This window comes from Rhinolophus hipposideros (genome assembly GCF_964194185.1).
Source record: "Rhinolophus hipposideros genome assembly, chromosome: 8".
In the NCBI taxonomy this organism is placed as follows: domain Eukaryota; kingdom Metazoa; phylum Chordata; class Mammalia; order Chiroptera; family Rhinolophidae; genus Rhinolophus; species Rhinolophus hipposideros.
The window spans coordinates 32,335,683-32,350,580 of NC_138054.1; positions in this window are offsets into that span (position 1 = coordinate 32,335,683).

Here is a 14,898-nt window from a genome sequence, read left to right on the forward strand (position 1 = left end):
AGGTAAAGTAACTACCACACATTTACCATCTTCAAAAATAAAACAGGGATTGGGTGGTAACACATTATCACTCAACAGAAAAGGTGCTGAGGAGGCTTTCATCTTTGCTGGAAGAAGTTGCCTCCCTTTTATTTGAAGGACAAGATATTTAAGAGGGAGCTGGGATCTACGTTTCTCATAATGAAAAGAAAAAAAAAAACCACAAACAAAAACAACCCCTCACATTCCGCTCGGAAGCTCTTGTAGGACTATCAACATTAGTAGCTGTTTTGTAACCTGTGTTTCCTTTGCTTAACACTTCTGTTTGCCTACCCACAATGCTGTCCTACATTACTTAGCCTCCCTCAATTACCGGCTTTCTCCCACTCCTGAGTCTGAGGCAGGGCCCGGGGTATTACCTCCAAACAGCACATTCTGCTGGTTACATTCCTTTCCTATCTGTGATGGGCAGACCTCAGAGGCACATTTTAGCGTCATTCTACTGGAGCAAGGGACATTCTGTTTCCCTGTCTTGTAGGGATGACTAATGAGAGAAAATAAGCAGGTGCGATGGGCAATAAGGGACACTTATTTGGCACCAGGACCAGCAGCAGCCTAGAACGAAGCGCTGATGGCAGGAGATGAAGAGTGAAGCAGGCTCCTCCAGCATCACCCAAAGACTTGATCTGCCGGCTGCCCCTTCCAGGCCAGTGCTGACTGTCGTCCACAGCGGCCCAGCCGGAATGCGTTTTCACAGCCTTGGAAGGGGTGCTTAGACGGGAATCACCGAAGCTTCCAGAATGCACTTTTGTCTCTCAGAGGAGCACATTCCTGCCTCCTTGGGGGATTTTAACAACATGTCATTTAACAAATTAGGAGGTGAAGCAAATTAAACACGGTAAATCAAAGCCAAGCTTGAAAAACAAACTAGAAGCAAGCAGACCTTTTCAAAGCGTGCAGATTTGAAAACGTAAGGTTTCCAAATGATTAGCAAAAACGGGGAAAAGTTACTACAGCAACTCCAAAGTCCTCCTAGCTAGCTAGCCCGCATCTGCCTTCAAATGTCCCTCTCTGTGGGAAGGCAGAGGTGGAAGAGGTTTGAGGGCAGTTTTTAATTTTTAAAATAAATATATAAACAAGCTTAGCGCATTCTAATTTTCCTTTAAATACCAGGAACAGCAGCACTCTAAATGCCAAGATTTCTGGAAAGGAGCAGATAGATGCCTTAGGTAATGGTGATTGGCCGCTTGGAGGCGCTGTTGTACCACTGACAGGTTCTGCAGAGGCCTTCCCGTGCGGTTCTGAAAGATAGCTTCCCTTTGCTCTTTCTGTGAACCGCCGTAACATTCATTTATTCAAAAATATTTATAAAGTATCTACCATGTGCCAGGCACCATGTGGGTCTCTGTGGAGTTCATAGTCTAGCAAGAGGAACAAGTAATCAAGTGAAATAATTACATGTGATTAGGTCTGTGAAGGAAAAGATTAGGCTCCTATGAGAGAAAATAATGGTGGGCAACTGCCCCTCTACAAGGTGGTCAGGGAAGACCTTTCTGATGAGTTTTTAGATTGTACACAACCGCCCCCCCCAACCACCACCGCCACAAAAGGATGGAGGGAGAATGTACCAAGCAGAGGGACAGTAGGGGAACACTTTGGCTAAGATACAGCAAGGAAAAGAGGAGTATGGAAACCCATAAGCCGGTAGGGGCTGGATCATGCGTGGTCAGACCTCAGTTCAGATTTAGTCTTCCGGCAAAAGGAAGCCGTTGAAGAGTTTCAGCAGTAAAACGAGGTTATTCAACTTAAGTAGTTTTTCATGCTTTATTGTATTGTACAGCTTTTCATGCTGTATTGTAATTCCTGTTTTATCATCTTTGCTTTAGATATATGGAAACACTTAAAACAACACATTCAGTATTATAACAATTTTACACAGAATGGTTTTCATAATACAAATTATATGATCTAGGGCTGAACCAAATCTTTGCTGGTGAGGCAGAGTTTAAGACGTTTGAGAAAAGTAGACACGCGTTTGGTGAGAGAGCACTGATTTGTGATGTGTGTCAGGAAATTGGGTTAGCTGCCCCTCTTCGTAGTACTTCTCATACTATGTTGTCATTGCTTTCTGTTTTGTCTTCTGCCCCACTAGACTCTGGGATTCAGAATCAGGGACTGTCTTACTCATCTCAGTGATTACCACAATGATTAGCATAAGAACACAGAAGACTCTCAATAAGTGTTGGGTGGATGGAAGGAGGGACAAACGGATGAATGACTGGATGGATAGATGAAAACTGGATCAATGAATGGATAGATGGGTGGAGAAATGGATGTATGGATGATTGGATGGATAGATGGATATTAGATAAGTGACTGTCCTGCAGGATTTTAATGACTCTTTCTCAAAGATAAATCGTTTTCAATTTTCAGATATATGAGAAAGCATTTCTCTGGCCTCCTTGTGTATGGACCAAATATCAATTGAGCGCTTACTATGTGCAAGGCACCGTGTCGAGCAGGAACACAAAGGTGAGTAAGACATCGTAACAGTCCTCCATTTACTTACAGTCCATGAAGGAGATAAGACCAAGTCATAACTAATCCACAGTTTAGAAAGTTTTATGTACCTAGAGTGAGGTGTGGATTAAGTGCTGTAGGTGTTGAAAAGAGGGAAAGAGGACTTTCAACTATAAGAGTGAAAAGAATGTTTCAGGAAAATGACACTTGAGTTTTAACCCAAAGGAGGAGAGGTTTCCTTCCGGGATGACAGCTCTAAGAGCCTCCGCTAAGAGGAAGTGGGCTTGTCCCTGAACATGCTGTGCTGAAGAAGGAAGCACATAAAGTCCTGCTCTGTCCCTTGTCCCCATTCTGTGAGGGCAGGGTGCTGCCATGTCAGTGCATTCAGACAGCCCAGCTTCCCAGACGAGGAGCCTCCGTTGATGAGTATGTTCCGAGAATGGATGTTTGGGACCACAACTTTCCCAAACCTCTCGAGCGGTCTTTGTGACTGCCTGTTAGAGTCTGTAGTTTGGGGGCACTCTTCATTTTCCTACTGCAGTATTTTTCCAAGTGAAGATCACAGTTCATTAGTGAGTCAGGTAATCGATATAGTGGATGTGACCAACATTTTAAAAAGTAGAGTAGAATAGAATAGAATAGAATTAAGGGGCATTGCATAGTAAGGGCAGTATGGTTTTGTGAAACCTTACCTCAGTTAAATGTAATGTGTGAATGGTGGCAGCCCTGCTAGGTGATCCTTTCCTAGAGGATCCAGGGGACAATCTTCTTTGCCAGAGGACTGGTATCCTACTTGCAGGGTGCTTCTAACCTTTCTTAGCATTGAGGCGAGAGCTCCCAATTTAAACTTAGGTCTCCTCTAGGGCCCATGAATATGTAAAGCTATGCCATAATTTAGTGGAATTAGAATACAGTTTTGTATTAAACATCAACATGTTTTTGAAAAAAGATGTCCTTTCTGGAGTGCTACTAAAATATTCTCAATCCTCCATCTGTGCATGTATGTATGCACTTGTCCTCCCAAGACTGGCCAAAGAAGCTTTTTTAAAATTTTACTTTATTGAGGTAACATTGGTTTATAACAGTATATGCTTCAGGTGTACAAGATGATAATTCAACATCTGTATACTACATGTGCTCTGCCAACACTGAGCAATGTGCTTCATCAGGCAGAAAAATACAAATCAAAATACCAGAAAATGTTCGAGCCAGAAAGTCAGCCGTAGCTTCACAGAGCCATGGAGACTTTTCAAGTAGTACCTCCATTTTGTTAGAATTGTTTGCAAATATGTGGTTTCTGCCACTAACAGATTTTTAGTCAGAGTCCATAAGCTACTAATTTCAACTTCATTAATGTCTCATAGAAGTCTTTAACTTTAGGTTCTGAAACCCTCAAAGCACAATTAAATTTGGATAGAACCAACTAATGTAGATAGCTTGGCATTAGTTGATTAATTCTCTGATTCAATTAACATTTTCAAGGGCTCAGTAAGAGCAAAACACTTTGGAGAGCAGGTGAGAGACAAGCATGGTCTCTGCCCTCAGCAAACTCAAGTCGCACTGAGAATTCAGCAAGTCACTGTGACACTTTTCCTTTTTGGGATGGAATTATGGAGCATAATATAGGCATGTTAGAGATTCTATCACATCATCAGCAGTGCAGGCGATACCATGTAGCCATTTTAAAGGGGTTGCCCTCCTTTAGGTAAGATCCAAACTAACCTCAAGTATTAACAAGCAAAAAGTATGTTACACGCTGCGTGAAACGCGATAGGGGAATTCGGAATGCAGCTGAGCCTCAGGCAAGTGTGTGCAGCAATGGCTTCAAGTCTGCCTATAGTTCTTACATTGTTCCCACAAATTGCAAGCAACTTGCAGCCAGTAAGATTCTAGAGGGAAAGAGTCAGGATTTGTCTTTATCAGTGTTGGCTGCCAGGGAGTGGCAACTAACAGGCTGGTGAAATGGATTCAGATGAACAATTAGTCAAACCTTCACACTTTCAGATTTCCTAGAAATTTTGTTAACTTCAGATATCCCAGGAATAATTTTCTGAAGATACAGGCCCTAATGAATGACAGCCTCTCCTGGAGAAGGGGAAGGGTATGACCTAGGGTAGCCGTCGTTACACTGACCCACAAGGACTGGATTGGAACCACTCACTGTGGGTCAAGTCCAGGCTTAGAACGGTGGGAAAATCTATAGATGCCAAGCCACGTCAACCCATCTTGAACACTGTGACCCCTCACCATGAGCCAATTCCACCTCCATTTCAAGATTCTTGAGTCTTTCTATAAGAGATTCAAAGGACAGTTTAGTTCAAACGCTTGGATCTTAGCAAACTCTGGCATCACTGAGCTCGATCACAGAGGACCCCCAACCCAAGTGCTGTCTGCTCACCATCCCCAGAGTTCTCAGAAGCAGAGTTGACCTAGAGATGACCCACTCGTGTGTCATTGCCTCAGGTCTCCACCTGGATCCATCCAGATGCCTATGCGTGCGTGTGGAATGTTAGAAGCCCCACTGGTCTCCGCAGGTCAGGCGACCCGACTCACTCATTCTACACCATCTTGCACTCAACCAAGAGGCTGGGAAAAGTGAGCGTGAGTGTTGGGGAAGTTTGTGTTCTCTGGCCTCAGTCAGGAAATGTTTGCTTCACCTGGATGAGTAGGGTTGCCTACGTAAAATATTCTGAAATGAAACCATAGAAAACCGAGCAAAGCTAACCCGCCTGACAGCAGCCTGTCTCTGACTGTGACAAACTCACAAATTTTCAGTTTATTTGTCAGTAAAGTCAAAACATTTTTGTTACAAAATTTAAGCTGAGTGAGTAAAAACCGGATGAACACAAAACTGGCTGAATCTAAAACTACTGGACGTCGGCAGTGTATGGTGAGAGTTCCTGTGTGGACTTTCACTGAACTCTTCTTTATCATTCACCATTGAAATGTAAGATGTTATTATGTGATCGCAGGATGTGGTGACTATGGGAAAGGAGGAATTCATAAAGGCCTGATCCGCTCTTGTCATTGGTGGGAAAGGAGGGGTGTGTTCTGTATGAATGCACACTCCCACTTTTTCCTCTCCCCCTCACATGGCCAGTATGGTGTAGACACTGTGCTCGCAAATAATTGCAGCGTCTGTTTTAGGGACCCTAGCCAAGGGTTCCTTCCCAGCATGATTGTTTCTTAGGACAGTGTCTCAGCCACGGCAGTGGGTGGGGCTAGGAGCTTCTATGTGGCAGCTATTGACAGTGTCTAAATCCCCAGGGCAGGCTGCAGGGGCTGCCTCAGACTCCTTGGACCCACTGATCAAACCAGCAGACTCCCAGGCTCCACCCAGCCCTGCTCACCCGTGGGAGCCCTCACGCTCCCGTGCATGACAGCTGATTCTGATTCCAACTGAAATTTGAAAACCATTGCCTGGTGAGAACCACAACCCTGGATGTGCATCAGAATCATCTGGGAGCTTTGAGAAACACCAGTTCCCAGATCCTATGACAAACCTGTTGATAAGAATTCCACAGGAATCTGTTAATAGCTCTCCGGTGGATTCTAATTTGCAGCCAAGGTTGAGGACCAAGCATGAAAACAAACAATAGCAATTCTCCAGGTACCTTAGGGGAGTAAGCCTGGGTGACACCTCCAAGTCCCGTCCCTGAGGCAGGGATGGGACAGGGGCCTGGGCTCCTTTGACACCAAGTGGCCAAGCCAGCGGCTGCAAAACAAAACCACTGGATTCCTTCTGGGAGCCTCTGGTTTTCTCCCTGGGGTCTAGGCAGGGCTATCCCAGGTACCGAGGGCTTTCTCACCTAAGGAGGAAACAGGGCAAAGCTCCTAACTTCTTCACATGGCAAGGGGACCAGTGGGCTCAAGTTCCTGGGAAGATGTGTAAACTCAACTTTAGTAATACCATCAGGATACAGGATTTGCTTTTAATCGAGGTAATTTTTTTTCTTTTTTCTGCCTGGAGTAAAATATTAGAAATGAATCCTTCCCATATAAGGAAAATTAAAATAACCTGATTTCCAAGGAGAGTCATTAAGTGTAGGTGGTAACATAAACTGTCAATCTCAAAGAGTCTCATTTTGGAATCGCTACCTTTGATATTCAAAACCCTGATGTTCTCTTAAGAATTCACAGAACCCAACATTGACTGGCTTCTATGCGGTGCTTCTATAACACAATTCCTTCAATCTCTCCATAGTTATTACCCAGCAAACACTTGTGAGCACTCACCAAATGCCAGGCACTGTGCCAGGCTAGGGGTACAAAGTGAGCCAGACAAGATCTGTGGGGACAAAGCCCCAAAAAGCAGTTTCCAGGCTCTCGGCCTCACATAGAAAGGTGCTGGCTCGGGTAGTAAATGGCCATCAACTGTGATCAGATGCCAGCAGCTGTGGCTAGTTGGCCGTCAGCTGTAACCCGTAGGCCATTGGCCACTAATATAACGGCTGTGGCTGCGCTAGCAGAAAGGAATGGGGGCTAGCGAGAAGATGGTGGCTGGCAAGCATGGACTGCTGTTAGGCAGATTATGTGGATCCTGCTTCCTGTGTCTCCAGCCCAGCCGCCAGCGAGAATATATTGGTTTGACTCCCCTATCTATGACTCCGTGGGTGTTCCTTTTTGGCCTTACCATGTCCTGCGTTCTTGGGCGGGGAGTGGGAGCTGAGACCCTGCACAACAAATGGCGCAGCGAACAAGGTCCCCCGAGTGACAAGATCTCAGCCCTAAGGAGAATGGGGAGTATAGATAAGTAAACAAATAAATACAAAGCAAAGTGATGTTAGTCCTTACCATGAATAAATACTGGATGCTATCCGAGTTGAAGGAGCAATTCATGAATGCCTGTCTGAAACAGCCAATTTGAGCTGCATTTTGAAGGGTGAGTAGGAGTTTTCCAAATTCCAAGAACAGGGCGCTCCAGGCGAGAAAGTGGTACATGCAGGAGGTGTGGATGAGTGGGTCACTTTCAGAAAAATATGTGTGTGTGTTCTCTGTCCCTGCTATACAAAAAGTTACCATAAACTCAGCAGCATAAAACAACACAGATTTATTATCTTATAGTTCTGGAGATCAGAAGTCCAACGGGAGCTAAAATGAAGGTGCTACCAGGGCTGCGTTTCTCTCTGGCAGCTCTGGGGAGAATCTGTTTCTTTGCCCTTTTCAGCTACTACACATTATCACATTCCTTAGCCCGTGTCCCCCTCCTCCATCTGCAAAACCAGCAATGGCAGCTCAAGTCCTTACGTCACGTCTCTCTGACCTTTCTTCCATTATATCTCTCTCTAACCACAGCTGGAAAAGCTTCTCTGGTTTTAATCACTCATGTGATTAGATTGGGCCCACCTGCATAATCAAGGATATAATCTCTCCATCTCAACGTCCGTAACCTCAATCACATCTGTGAAGTTCCCTGTGCCATGTAAGGTAATATAGTCACAGTTTCTGGGGATTAGGGCCTGCACAGTTTGGGGGGGGGGTCCATTATTCTGCCTACTCCACTGTGTATCAATTTACTCAGTGACTTCTCTGGGCTAGCATGATTAAAAAGGATAAGTTGTAGTTAAATCATAAAAGGCCCTGTATGTCACGTTAAGGAGTATTCAACTTATCCTGTGGGGGACCAAGAGCCATTGAAGGTTTTGAGTAAGCAGGGGGTTTCCTTCTTAGAGATTTCTTTGGCTATACTGGCTGATTATATAAATTAACAGAGGGGGCAGTGCTTGTTACTAAGATTGACATGCAGGCTTGGAGATTCTGATTTAGTAGGTCCAGGGGTGAGCATGCAGGACCAGTCAGGTTACCAAGATACCACTAGAGAAGTTAGTTGAGAATATGGCAAGACTAGAGGGAGTGAGGACGCTGTGTCTTCAGTCCTGGTAAGAAAGAAGAAATGCAAAAATGAAATAGGCAACAGCCCTGTAGAGGGAGACAAGTTGGGGCGGGGGCTTAGTAATATTTAACCGGAAAATTTGGCAGAACTATTGGTGATCTATTGGATGCAGCCCTGGGTAGTGGAAAGGGCATGTGTTTTAGAATCAGACGGATGTGGGTTCAAATCCTGGCCCCAACTGCCATCTAGTAGCAAGTGGACTTTGCTGAAATAATGTCTTTGAACCTCAGGATATTTGACTGTTAAGTACAGATGATAACATACATTTTGCGGGATTTATAAGGATTAGCAATAATGTATCTGAGGTGCCTAAAATATAATAGGCCACTCTAAAGTGGCTACCACTATTATTATTGTTATGGTGGTGGTGGTGGTTGTTATATGGATGTAAAGGGTACTGGTAGGAGACAGGACAAAAAGGAGAAGAATGCAGATGACTCGTAAAGTGGTAGAATTGGATGACAAATGGGTGGAAGAGCCATTCACTCAGATAGAAAATATCAGAGCATGAGCAAGCTGGGAGTAAAAGAGGATGAGTTTCAATTTTGAATAACTTGAGTTGGAGATGAGGGTGGGACTTCTGGGTGGAATGTCCAGAAAGCAGTAGATACACAGGTTTGGAGTCAGAAAAAATAAAATCTGGGTAAGAGCTACAGAAACTTTTCCTGGAATCTGAAAACTTTTAAAAGGTGTCTGCACATGAGCTGCAAAACTATAGGAATCAAAAGAACTACTAATTAATGAAAGCCTTTTCACTGCTTAAATTACTTAGGATACTGTAACATGCAAAAGTAATTACAATGTTCCTATTGAAGTGATAAGGCCCTGATCATCAAAAGGCATGCTCAGATGCTCAGAGAACCGCAGGTCCTAAACATTCACTTTAAGCCCTCACAGAGCTGTTTGGTTTATGATGTTACAAGTTTCTAGGAAGCGGGGTCTTGAAGAGGTCAACAGACCAGTCTGTAATTCTTCTGGAGTCACTAGCAGAAGTCCGAATGCAAGTCTCTGGTTCCTGCTCTATCACTTCCTTCATTTTCTTGTTCTATTAACCCAAGGCTGAACCCTCCTCGTGAAATCGTTCCCTACATAGTCAGTGTGGCTTCTTTGGGGTCTGTCGATGTGACTGTCCTTCATGCTGGAGCTCTAAAATGTCCACCTCCTTCTGTCTGTGGATTCCCACACTTGGGAAGGGGCCAGTTAGTATTTCTCACTGGTACGTGAGGATCAAACGCTGCTGCCTCTGGGTCCACTGAGTTTTCCGGACGCATTGATTCTGGGGACTTGTCTTTTGTATCCAGGCCCTTCCTTTCATGCTCAAAGCTCTGTTGTCTGTGACACAGGATCACCTAACACATGGCTTCATCTCCACCCCTTCCAATCCCTACAGCCCATCACCAGAAGAACCCAGGACTGGGAGCCCAGATTCCTAGGGAACAAACCCTGTCCTCCCACCTTCCAGGCAGGTGACCTGGAATGAGACACTTTACCTCTCTGCACAGCAAATCATTGCATGTTTTCATTTTACTATTTAGATATAAATTCCTTGTTCAAATGAAATCTGAAGTGGAAGCCCAGAACATGAAACAGGAGACAAAGCGAAGTGCTCCAGAGAAGTGGGGATGGTAGGTAGTCCCGGATCACTGCCCCGGCTCAGCCAAGGCCCCAGGCTCAGCCGAGGCCCCTGGGCATCTTTGCAGAGTGCCCTGTGACAGGTGGGTCCCCCAACGCTGTCATGGTCTGCATTTCTAAAATTCTGCTCATTACATCTCCATTCTGGACCCTGTCATTGTCTGTCCAGTGGCCAAAGATCATGTCTAAACTCATTAATCTCTCATTTAAGGGTTCCCACCGCCTGACTCAAACTGACCTTTTTGTCTTTAAATTCTATTATTCCTCCCCCATACCCCCCAGCATCCCTCTGGTCTAATGACTGTCCCTAAGTCATACTTACATTTTCCTGTCTTTGCGTTCAGCTCCCTCCCTGATATACACCCTGGATTAGTTTTCTATTGATGCTGTAACAAATTTCTATAAATGTAGTGGCTTAAAAATATGAGTTTACTATCGTACAGGTCTGGAGGTCAGAAGTCCGACATAGTTCTCACAGGGCGAAAATGTAGGTGTTGACAAGGGCTACTTAGTTCCCCTCCTAGAGGCTGCAAGGGAGAATCTGTTTCCTTGCTTTCTCCAGCTCCTAAAGTTGGCCCCCTTCCTCCATCTTCAAAGCCAGCAATGTCACATGGCTCTGTGCCGCTATCCTGTAGTCCCATCGCCCTCTGACTCTCCAGCTCTGCCTCCCTATTTCACTTTTAAGAATCCTTCTGATAGCATTAAGCCCCCCTCCCCCAAATAATCCAGGATAATCTTCCCACCTCAAGATCCTTAGCTTAATTACATCTGTAGAGTCAGCTCACATAATCATAGGTTCTAGGCGGCCATTATTCTTCTCTGCCATGTCTCCCAGTCATACAGCCTTGTGTATGGGTAGCAGGTGGGGAAGGTATCAGGGAAGGAGAGGTGCTTCAGTGCAGCCACACAACAACTTCGTGGTGAATCGCAGACCTCATCCTTTTGGTCATTCCAACACTGAGGGTGGGTCCCTGCCATTTCACCCTAAGTGGCCTCCTAGCCTCCTCTGACCCCCCTCACCCTCCCCTGCTTCTTCTCTCCCTTGACTCTCCACTGTCCTTCTCCCTTACTTCCCCACCGAGGTCACTGGGAACTTCCAATTCTTCTTCTCACTTTGTCGTGCAAAACCATTAAGCTTTCTCTAGCCCCTACTGCTCAATTCAGCTCCCAGGAAAGGCCTCAACTGAAAACAACGGCTTGTTAACAACACCCACCTTCCTTAGAATGTGACTGTTTGTAAACCCCAGTTTGTTTCTCCATTGTGATCACAGGATCACATATTGACTTGCTCACCAATATGGTGGAGCTGCTGCCATGTGGGTACATTTGCTCTTTAGCTGAAGATACCTCAGGGAAACGTCTCAGGAATTACTGCTGACTGCGCGAAAGCACAGAAATTCAAGTTGATGCTTTTCCTTCTCGTAATCTAAAAGAAGAGACTAATGCTGATGTGAGGGATGAATCTAAATAAAAAACGTGGACTTTTGAAAGATTAGTTAAAAGCTGTAAGTCATATTCCTCGTCGGTAGTCAAGTGCTACTGCTCTCTGGACTATGAGGCTGGAAGTTAGAGACCACAGCTTATTCTATGTCATGTACCCAGTATCCTAGCATAGTATCTGCACATCACGGTTCCTTATTACATTTTGATTGATAAAATTAATAATACACACTGTGTAAAACTCTATTATTTATAAATATTGAGATGTACATTTTTCCCCTCACAAATGTAGTCCTTTTTCTAACTCAGAAGGGAGGTTCCCCCTGGTGCCCCATGATCTGGCATATTAGAGGGTGGACCGTGTTTCTTGCCATCAGGTGACAACTGGTGTTAAGGGTGTTGGGTAATACAACAGACAAAACCCTCCCCAGGGGATGTTGGAATGAAACATTGGCGTCATAGAAGAAGTGTTTGAAAGCCACACACTAGTATTAACATCTGTGCAAAACAAGTTTTCAAACTGTGAACCAACAGGATTTACAGCAGACTGTTAATCTGTGTTCTGTTCCTGAGTGATGTTTATTCTCAACAGTGAGTCAGTCACAAACATACGTTATAAAAAGCAGCAGTCTGCCGCACAGGGGAGACCACTAAAAATTAATTTTCACTCTGGTAATTAAGTATAACATTTTACACTTTGTCGCACAGGGTTGGCAAATATAATCCTTTTCCCTTATACAGTTTGTAAGCAAAATCTGAAGCTTTTCTTTAAATAGTGGGGATCACGAGGAGAGGCCCTCAGTGGGAGAGTAAGGGCTCTGCGAGCCTTTTCCTGTAAGGTGTGTAGTGATCAGGAGGGCTCGCTCACTGTGGATAGAAAGGCTGTAACTTTGTGTGTGGAGAAGGACAAAGCTTTCTCTCTTAAGAGAGTGCAACTAACTCATCACTATTTGTGCTGACAGAGAAAGGGCAAAGCGTTGTCAAATCTCCCAGCTTCACAAATTAGTTTCACACCTTTATCACTGTGCCCACCCAAAGCAAAATAGACCACTTTTGAGTATCACCTTCATTCATCAATAATTGGTTATTCACTCATCCATTCCGCAAATACTCATTATGTACCCACTGGCATTGTGGTTGATGTAGCAATGGAAAGGTGATGTAAACACACAGAGGAGTGGTACTTCATCCCGGTGGCATGGGGGAGGCATTACCTTGGGTGATGGCTAGAGAGCTGCTTTTATTTTTTTTTAATTACAGTTGACATTCAATATTATTTTATATTAGTTTCAGGTACACAGCATAGTGGTTAGACATTTATGTAATTTACAAAGTGATCCCCCGATTAGTGTAGAACCCACCTGGTTCTATACAGTTATTACCTTGTTCCCCCCAAAATAAGACCTACCCCGAAAATAAGCCTCAGTTAAGATCGTTAGCCAGACGGATGCATTTAGTACGTTATGACGATGTTCCAGAAGAAGATGACATGACTGTATTTGAATAAAGGTAGATTGCTGTACATGAAAAAATAAGGCATCCCCTGTAAATAAGCCCTAATGCGTCTTTTGGAGCAAAAATTAATATAAGACCTGGGGTTATTTTCAGGGAAATACGGTATAAGACCCGGTGTTATTTTCGAGGAAATATGGTACCATATTATTGACTATATTCCTGATGCTGTACTTTACATCCCCATGACTATTTTGTGTAGAGCTGAGTTTTAAGGGATGAGTAGATTTGTAAGAGTATCTGTGGCATGTCTGGGAGTGGAGTTGCTGGCACATAGGACAGGTGTATGTTAAGCTTTGGTAGATTCGTACTGTCAAAGAGTTTTCTAAAGTGATTTCACCAATTTTACATTCTCATGAGCAATACATGAGAGCTTCTTTACCCTCAACCAACATTCAGAAATGGGAGACTTCAATTTTTTTTTTTTTTCTGATCGGATGACTGAGTGCTTTTCACTGTGGTTTTATTCATTTCCCAAATGAACTGAACACTTTTCATCTGCTTCTTGGCCATTATGTGAAGTGACTATTTAAGGTTTTTGCCCAGTTTTCTAATTAATTTATATGAATTATTCATGTATTTTAGATGCTAGTCCTTTGTTGGTTTTGTGTTGTAAATATTTTATCCCTATCTGTGGCTTGTTTTTTTCTTACCCTTTGCAGTGACTTTTAATGAACAGAATTTCTTGATTTTAATATAGTCTCTTTCAATGCTTTCTAAACTATCTGTGGCAGGCACATTTTTTTGGTTGTTGTTTTTAATTTCTAGTCAGTCACAGACTGATCATTCTGCAAAGTACAATAAGAATCAACTAATATAAAAATTAAATAGAAAACAAAGACATTGAAACATTTATTTATAACAGGAAGAAAGAGGAAGGAAGAGAATTAAGGGATGTAAATGTTCTAAAAACCAAGTGAGTAGTTTCAAGCTCCCTCATAATTACCTTTGTCTACACACAAACCCCAAGGGCCCTGGGCACACGCTTCTCTGACCTCGCCATACAGAGGTGTGGCCGACCACTGTCTGTTAAGGTTCTCTACACTTTCTGCCCTGGTTTCCTCATCTGATGAGTTCTCCACATCAACAACAACTCCGTCTTTTCCTCAGTCTTGGATGATTGGACCTTGCCACGCAGCATCACTGAAGCCTTCTAGCCGAGTCTCTCCTTTATTTGGGCTGAAAGAAATCAAACCTTGAAGCCCATGTTAGTTCTCAGCAGACTGCCTGTGTGATGATCCCAGTCATAAGCAGGATAGTGTAATGATCATTGTAGACATACATCTTCCTGAGAGAAAGAAAGAGCAAGGAGGTTTTACTGCCTCAGAGCATCCCACCTTTCCACCTTTCTCCTTTTCCTTAATGGGCTCCTTGCCAGAGAATGTATTTCTCAGGCAGTTGTAAAGAGAAAATGGGACTGCAGAGGTAATTATTGTTAGTCCTCTCCACTCCCTCCACTCCCCAAGCATGATTTAAGCACTGGCTTGGAGAACTATAGCGTATGCAGTCATTTCCCATAACCATGACAAATAACTATTATAAGGTCAACATTATTTGGGTTGTAAAGTGAAATTCCAGAGTGAGCATGAAGCTATATCTTCACCGCTCAGGCATGGAAGCTAAGGCCCAAGAGGTTTGAATAGTGTCATTCAACCAATAGTAATTTTTCATAGCTTTTAATTGTTAAATAAAACAAAAATACAGAAAACCGCACAAAACAAATACATAGCTTAGTGAAGCCAAACACCCTTATCATCACCACCGAGATCAGGAAATAGAAGTTTGCCAGCACCCCAGGGAATGTTTCATATGTTCTGACTTAAGCAAAGTCACCACCTCCTACATTTCTCTAAAAGGAACCACACTCTTGACTTTGAACTAACAACTTCTCTATGGTTCTTAATGATTTTTCACCCAAATGC